General features: G+C 40.3%; 1 pseudogene; it reads right to left on the reverse strand.

Annotated features, from left to right (window-relative positions):
• Nucleotides 1-5,718: 5,718 nt before the first annotated feature.
• LOC148022034 (uncharacterized) lies at nucleotides 5,719-6,941 on the reverse strand (annotated as a pseudogene).
• Nucleotides 6,942-8,049: the final 1,108 nt, after the last annotated feature.

Here is an 8,049-nt window from a genome sequence, read left to right on the forward strand (position 1 = left end):
CACACATAAAATCATTTTCTAGCTTCTGTTAACTAATTTCTTAAACTAAATCATCCACTATGGTGATGTGGTATAGTGACAACAACAGTACACAATGCCTTCAAACAGTGTGCAAAAAATCCCTTACCATAGTATGTTAACATTGCACCTATATAAAAATGGGAAACCAACATCTGCTCTTCTTTAGTATTTGAACCACACATTCATGCATAGTATATATCCCATCAACACCAATTAAGCTAATAGGTTGTTTTACTTCCGATTGTCACATATTTAGTTGAAAGGATTTGATTTGCGATGATTTATGATTTTCAACTTTCTCTATATGAATGTCCAACCCTACATGGACATTTAATGCATTTTAATAAAACCTGTAATTTATGTGGATGCAATGTCCACACCTTCAAGTCAAGTATGGATTAGGTTTATGAAATTACATGCATTTTGTAAATGTTTTCATTACACGCTCTTTCTTTCTGCTCTTATATAGATAGATGAAAAGTGGACTATATTCATTCTCAATGTGATGATATTTTAAACATGCAACAATTTGGACATGCATAGCTTGAAATGGAGTTAGAATTTTGACACTATGCACAAAATGTGTGGTGTATTGTGAATCATAAATGCTTCAATGTTGGTATGGCATTCCATATTTTTCAATGGCTTTCCTCTAATGCAAGCTACACATGCCACCTCTCGTTGCATCCATAAACATAATGCCCAACTACTGTGCAAGGGTGATTGTTCAACTTCATGAGCTAATATGTTTATTGATAAATTTATCTACTTTGCAATAATTGATCTAGTGTTCATTTCCAAGTGCCCTCATTTCTTGCCACAATGTCATTATGTTTCCGTTTGGCTTCCACGTAAGACCTCCCCAAGCCGCCCGTAGCAAGGGCTCCTGCTTCACTTGTGCCGCGTCCGTCACATGACTTGCATGGCCTATCAAGTGGTTTTGATAATGATAGTGTTGATGTTGTTCCATTGACCCAAGACCTTGATGAGGCATTTCATGAGTTTGAGAGGTCTATGTTCAATTTTCCTATGTTTGTGCCCTCTTTAGCTCCATGAACACCTTCTTCTCCCACCATACGAGCCTTACCATTCCAACCTCCCATAACCCCACAACAACTGTCCACAACATCTTTGGGAAGTGCTTTTGAATGTGTCGCTCCTAGTCCTCCTCCTTTTGTCAAGCCCTCCCACCCTCTATTCTTTTGGCCTTCACCTCTTCCATTCCCTTCTACAAATTTCCAATATCCTAAGTAAATTGGACTAACCCCTTCCCTAGTCAATGACCCTCCTACTCCATGCCCACCCTCTATAGTTCCATCATCTAGTACTGTCCAAGACATCCCTATATCTTCAAGTGATACGAGCAATGTATCCAGCACATTTGCACCGCCCTCAAGACCCCTTGTTCCTTCATCCATTCCATCGCAAAACTCTAAAACTCAAATTTTTACTACTGTAGGCCCAAACGAAGGGAATAGGAGATGCAGAGGTAGCAACAAAGGGGTTGCCCCTACTGACGCAAACAACGATGAGAAGACCGCTCAAGCTTGGAACACTCTGAGGTTTGTCTAGGATTTTTGCTCCACATGTTGTTTGGTGCAAGCTAAACATGCACACAACGATGCACGTAATCAAGGGGGTTGGGCTTGAAAGTCAAGACCTAATAAGAGCAATGGGAGGACATGGCATGCAAGTGTCAGAGTAGAGGGGACTTGTAGTTTCTTGGGAGTGAGCATGGTTAAAGTGGAGCAAATTGCGATCTACGTACTGGAAAAAATTTGACTAGGACCACCATATACCTAGTGGGAAGAATAGCTATTGGATGGTGTTATCTAATGACAAGAAGAAGGAGAACTTCAGATACTTGAACTTTGACCGTCACTTGTATGATTACATGGAGGTGTCTTTGGACACAAGCATGTTGTGGACCCTACAACACACATTATAGATTCATGTGATCCACTAGGTTTTTTAATTTCTAACTTATTTTGGGTGGTTTTCATGGATATGCACATCCCTGCAAAGTTTCTGGTACGTAATTAAATTTTTACTCAATAGATGAAGCCAATGAAAGAAAATCTATTTAGTAGTTTACGTTCAATAGGATATAGATTTGAATGCCAATGAAAGCAATCTCAACACATCAACTACAAGTGTGCCCAAGCACACATGGAAAAGGGTACAAGAGGTAGATGTTGGCCTAAAATGTGCAACCTCAAACATTCTATAGAGAATGGAGCTATCTAATGAAGTGTGCATGAAATGTCATGATAAGGGACTAAAGGCAACTAGAGATACTGGTTTGGAGGCTGCAAATATCATTGTTGGTTGCATTGTTGAGGTCACCACATCTATTGGCAAGCTAGCAAATAGATTCTAGGATTTGGCATTTTGTCATTTAGTCTTATATATGATATGCCATTGAAAATCTTATTTTGTATTTCTTTCATTACAATGTGTACATATTGTCTCATCAATATCCAACACATTGTCTTATCGATTCTTGCCCATTGGGAAACTTTACAATTGTGTGTGCATGAAACACACACTAGTACCATTTGAAGTGGTGTATGTTTGCACGGACACACACACACACACAAATTTTTCTTATGTGAGCTCAATGTGCATGGCAATCATTACAAGTTGGAGAACTAACAAGGCACATGCTTTTATATATAATGATGTTGATACAAAGTATATCAAGTGTGTTTTGAGTTTTGATCGTAGTCATTGCCTAATGAAAATGCATGCAATCCACCACTATGAGTATAGCATGTGTACTAATGGAGTCATGGCTACCTGAGCAAGAATTATCATACTACAAAAGGTCCATCATGTACTATGACCTTGATGTATTGTTAGATTTATTGATCATGATAAGAGATACAAAGTTTATCGAAGACATGTGCAAATGATGGTTGAAGACATGTTCAAAAAAAAGAGAATTGCGGAAGCAATAGTATATTAGAAATGGAAAAATGTACATTTCAAATGGATCCTAAAATGGGAAAGAAATTGCAATGAATAAGAGATGAGAAAATGTTAAAATATCATTGCCCTCCCTCACAAGGTTTGTGTACCCCATGAGATCATTCCTTCACAAGCTCCCTCCGTGAACTGGGAAGCCAAGAAGACCTCACTATCCCAATCAATGTAGTAAATATGAGGGTTGTCGACTAGTGCATCATTTAAATTTAACAATTCCATGACCTGTACTTCATCCTCGTAGTCAATGAGAATGTTGTGCAAAATACAACATGCATTTACAATTTTGGACAAAGAATGAAGTTCAGGATTCTAGATGGTTTTACCTATATAGAGCCCAGAGTTTTTGAGTCTTCGAAAAGCATGCTCAACATTAATCTTGGTGGAAGTCCTCATATAGTTGAAGTTGCACGGTCTTCAGTGGTCAACTTATCCCTTTGAAAATGTGTGATCAACCATGGTAGAAGGAGGTATCCACCATCACCAATAATAAACTCTCTAATTTGTAGTTTAGCAAACTGGAATGGAGGACCTATCAATCTTCTTTGCTTGTGGCAAAGCTTGAAGAAGGTAGAGTTACGCAGCACTCTGGTTTCATGAGCAAACCCATGCCACCCAATGTTGACATGGAGAAAATGCATGTCTATATCCACAATATTGCCTTAAACTACCATATTGTAGTATCCATAGCAATTGAACCAATCGGGTCCGCTTTCTAGTGGAGGCAATTCAAGTTTCAAGTGTGTGGCATGTTGAGATGTTTGCAATAACACCTACTTCGGTCTCTTTGGAAGGAGCAATGAGGGCTCAGGACTAGAATCCCATAAGCACAGTAGGAGAAGTGCTACCATCCAGTTTCCTATAAAGCATTGTACTTTCTCTCTTTTCTAATGCAATGTCATAGTACTTTTGTCCTTCAGTAAAGTCTCTATGTCATTGTCAGTCTATAGGCAAGATTTTGTTTACGAGTCCAAGCTTCCATCTTGGAGCCTAATTCACTTCTGTAACAGTTAGTCATATCAATGTCTTCATGAACTCACTCTTTCTCTTCCAACCTCCATAGCTTCCGCCTCAAGCCATGTTCTAGATCCATGTTTTTACATGGTATCAGAGCCATGGTGAGCATGACATACATCAATTCAGATTAGTAAACCTCCCTTCCAACCTCTCTCCAACTCTGCTCTGCTCAAGTCCAACCAGTGAGTTTATTTTCTTACTCTATCTTCACCAACCTTCCATCGCAACCATAGCCAAGTAGTACCAACCTTGCTTGGAGCTATTATATCTCCACATCTATCCCATATCAGCTCATGATTCCTTCCAGGGACTTGTTTCTCTACTCAAGGTGTTGGTTCTTGGCACCTCAGAGTGCAACATTGGCCATCATATGCTGAATTCAGCATTGCTAAATTTCGTCACGCTATCCAGAACTACACCCGTGTTGATCATACTCCCTGATCTCTCTCTACGCAATGCAACATTGACCCCCATCATAGGTCATTGATAACCCATGAAGTAAGCTTCATTTCTATAACAAAAGTTTTGGAAATGATGCACTACAACTTTTGCAATCTATGAAAAACCAGGCTGCCCTGCAAACCCTAACTATGACTACCATAGCCAAGAACTCAAAGCTTCATCTTTCCATTATTTTCTCTCTCCTTACACTCAAACCAAGCCTCTGCTACTCTAATCCACTGAATCAAAATTTGTCCAGTACTTTGTTCAGCATCAAATCAAGGAGGGGAGATTCTGAATGTCTCAAGCTTCGAGCCACAAGCATCAGTATCTCTTGATGCTATTCATCTAGTGTCTTTTGGCACTTGTGCTTATCAAGTACACTCAAGGTCAAGTCTTCTACTGTTGAAATTTGAGAATTTTGAAGACTGATTTGCAGTTGATCCTCCAACTCTAGCATGGGCAAGGACTCTTCAACAGTTTGCTTCAAAGGGGTCGGATTTCACACTTGGCACCTGCATCAAGCTCATCCTAATGAAGAAGGGCCTTTGTGCCATCACCACTGGCAAAGAGAAGAAGCCTCGTGATGTGGACCTTGCAGTCACTTGGTAAAATAATGATGATAAGGCTCATGCCATTATCAAACTAGAGCTAGATGAGAGCTATATCCACCATCAATACAACATATACATGCTATAACGATGTTTATAATGATGTTTTCTTTATATATGAAAATATCCCCGTCATCGCTATTAGCGTCGCTACAAAACCATCACTATTTGCCTCGCTATTTTCGTCGGTAATTAGCGAAGAAAATAATGACGGTTACAAAGGAATTTCTGACACTAATACCGAAGATTGCAGAGTTATTTTTCGACGCTTATACCGACGGTTGCAGAAAATATAATTTTTTTGTGGCAGCGCTGCAGATGAAGCCCTGCCACAGTTAGAGCCACATAGGGCTAAGAGACAATTCCTGCTGTCAAAGAAGTTAGACAATCGATCCCAAATAATGGCAAGACTTTGCAAACAAGTACTTTCATGACATTAATTAACACAAATCTGCACTGCATTGATAAAGAAAATAACATAACTTAAATTGAGAAGTGCTACTGCGACAAAGCAAATATGGAGTCATGCTACAACATAGAAGTCCGAATCATATACACTTAGCGATTACATATGGAGGATAGAGGCCATAAGGCCTTACATAATATAAGATGGGGAGTAATCCTATGTAGCCTAATCTGCTCTCTACGACTCATCCGCCTCAGAAAACTCCTCTCGTTGTAATGGCATAGCAAAGGGAGTCTGCAACAACAAATACATATATAATTGTGGATACCAAATACAAACTGACATATAATGACAGATTTCTCAAATTAGGAATGATATTTATTACTACTTACCGGTCCTCCGCGAGCATAGAGCTTCTCGATCAGGGCACTCAAGCCATGCTTCTCCCCGTATGTCACCTCTAGTGCAGTCGGGTCGCGATTCGTAAAACCTTGCTGTAGCACACAAACATTGAAAAACAACGCACTTGAGATTCATGTTCGAAATACATAAATCAACATGGATATCATTAAATTAGAGTACTCTACCCTATTAATACTTACAAAATCTGCCAGAAATGTTGCATGGTTGCCGCTACCAAGGTGATGCACCGATCATGCGTCCAAGCGTGCCTTTGTTGCGTCCTTCTGCTGCTTCCACTTGTCTGGAGTGGATGTCGCCTCATCCTAGAGATTACTCCAGTCCTCTGTATCCAGCCACTCCGGCTTCGATTTTCCATGCTTAACTGCTTCGCATGCATCAAACCGCCTATGCGACTGATAGTCACGCATACGCATCATCATCCACCCTCTCAAAAATCTATCATTGTTAGAGGGCTGAGGGAACTCTCGATACAATTTATGGATTATGTACTCCTTGCTGGCATCTGGGATCTCCTTCCACTTGTCTGTAATGTTGTGCCAAAATACTTATTAGCACAACTCATCCATCCTAGAGATGACAGCTTTTCCATCATCATTCATGTATAAATGGCCAGAGGCCTTATCTATGAGATACGAACAACCTGCAAGATTTTGCAAACGGGTACTTTCATGACATTAATACAAATGTATCAAACACAACTTGAATTGAGAAGTGCTACTGTGAAAAAGAATGCGAAAATACATGCCTGGAGGAGTGGGTTTCGTGTACTTCTTGTCGGCCCTGGGAGTAATCGGTGGGGTGCGTGAAGGAGTGGGAGTAGTAGACGTCTGCCCACCACTACCAGTGAAAGACGGTGTCGACTCCCTGGTGGCAGTGCGAGTGGGAGAGACTGCATCTGTATCCCCACAACAGGAGCTGCCTCCTCCTCGACTACGTGACTCTAAAGCAAAGCGAGACCTGTGACTGCGTCTACTAGAGACCGAAGCATCGAACCGAGTCTGCCGATCGTGCAGAGGTGGAACGGGAAAGCTCTGCATCGGCTCTATCTCTAACCCGTGCTAGCTGCTCCGGTGAGAAACGCGCTAGCATCGCGTCAATGTCATCATTTGTAAATTCATTACTCATCCTGTTGTCCGTGCCCAAATCCTAAACCTACACATACAAGGAAAAATAATAATATTAGATAATGAATTGCAAGACATAATAAAACTAAGACTTAATTAGCAATGTTTCATTTTAAAATAATTTAAAAAATTTAGATAATACAAAACACCATACTCCAAAAACATACAAACTGTCCTAATCGATTTGCAAAAATTGGCATTGCTGTAGTGGGAGGAACGTTTTAATTGAGTCACTTTTGTTTAAGGTACCACAATCTCATCTTGACATAGCTCAGTATACATTGGGAGATCTATACAAAATTCTCCACAAAATGAGGACTCTGCTTCATTTTCAAAAAACCCATCCTCTATCTCCATAGGTGAGATGTCCATATTCTTGACTTTGTATCGTCCAAGCACAAGCAAGCTGAGAAAAAGGTGTCCTTTCTTGGTGAAAATCCATGGTGATATATTGTAGTTAACAAGGACCACGGGTCATACACTATAGGAGGTGGAACGTAAACCAAAAGGATTTACCCCATCCATGGCAAGACCGAATCGTAGATTTCTCGCCTCCTTTGCAAAGTCAAGGAAAGTCTCGTCAATGTGATACCATGCTTCAGAGTCAGCTGGTGTACTCTGTACACCATCAGTGGATTGATTTTCCGCATGCCATGTAGTCAAATTTGCAAAACTCTTCGTCCGAAAAATGTGACGAACACGCAGTATCAGCAGAAAGTGCCTCAAAACCTTCTACGGAACAGTCTGTCCTTGCAAGTCATTTTGATACCTGTCCGCACTGCACTTGGGACATGTGGCCAATAATTCAAACTCTCCCCGGAAGATAACACAATCATTGGGGCAAGCATGAATGCAATTATAAACCATGCCTAGCTTTCGCAGCACTTGTCTTGCATCATCACGAGACTCATGCATCGTGTTTTGGGTAGGCAAAATGTAAGATTTCAATGTTCTACAAATTGCAATGAAGCACGTTATTAGAGTACTACATAGCACATTTTAATGGCTTTCAATAAAGAAT

Source organism: Lygodium microphyllum, chromosome 17 (assembly GCF_053477565.2).
Source record: "Lygodium microphyllum isolate KBCC chromosome 17, Lygodium_microphyllum_v1.1.10, whole genome shotgun sequence".
Taxonomy (NCBI): domain Eukaryota; kingdom Viridiplantae; phylum Streptophyta; class Polypodiopsida; order Schizaeales; family Lygodiaceae; genus Lygodium; species Lygodium microphyllum.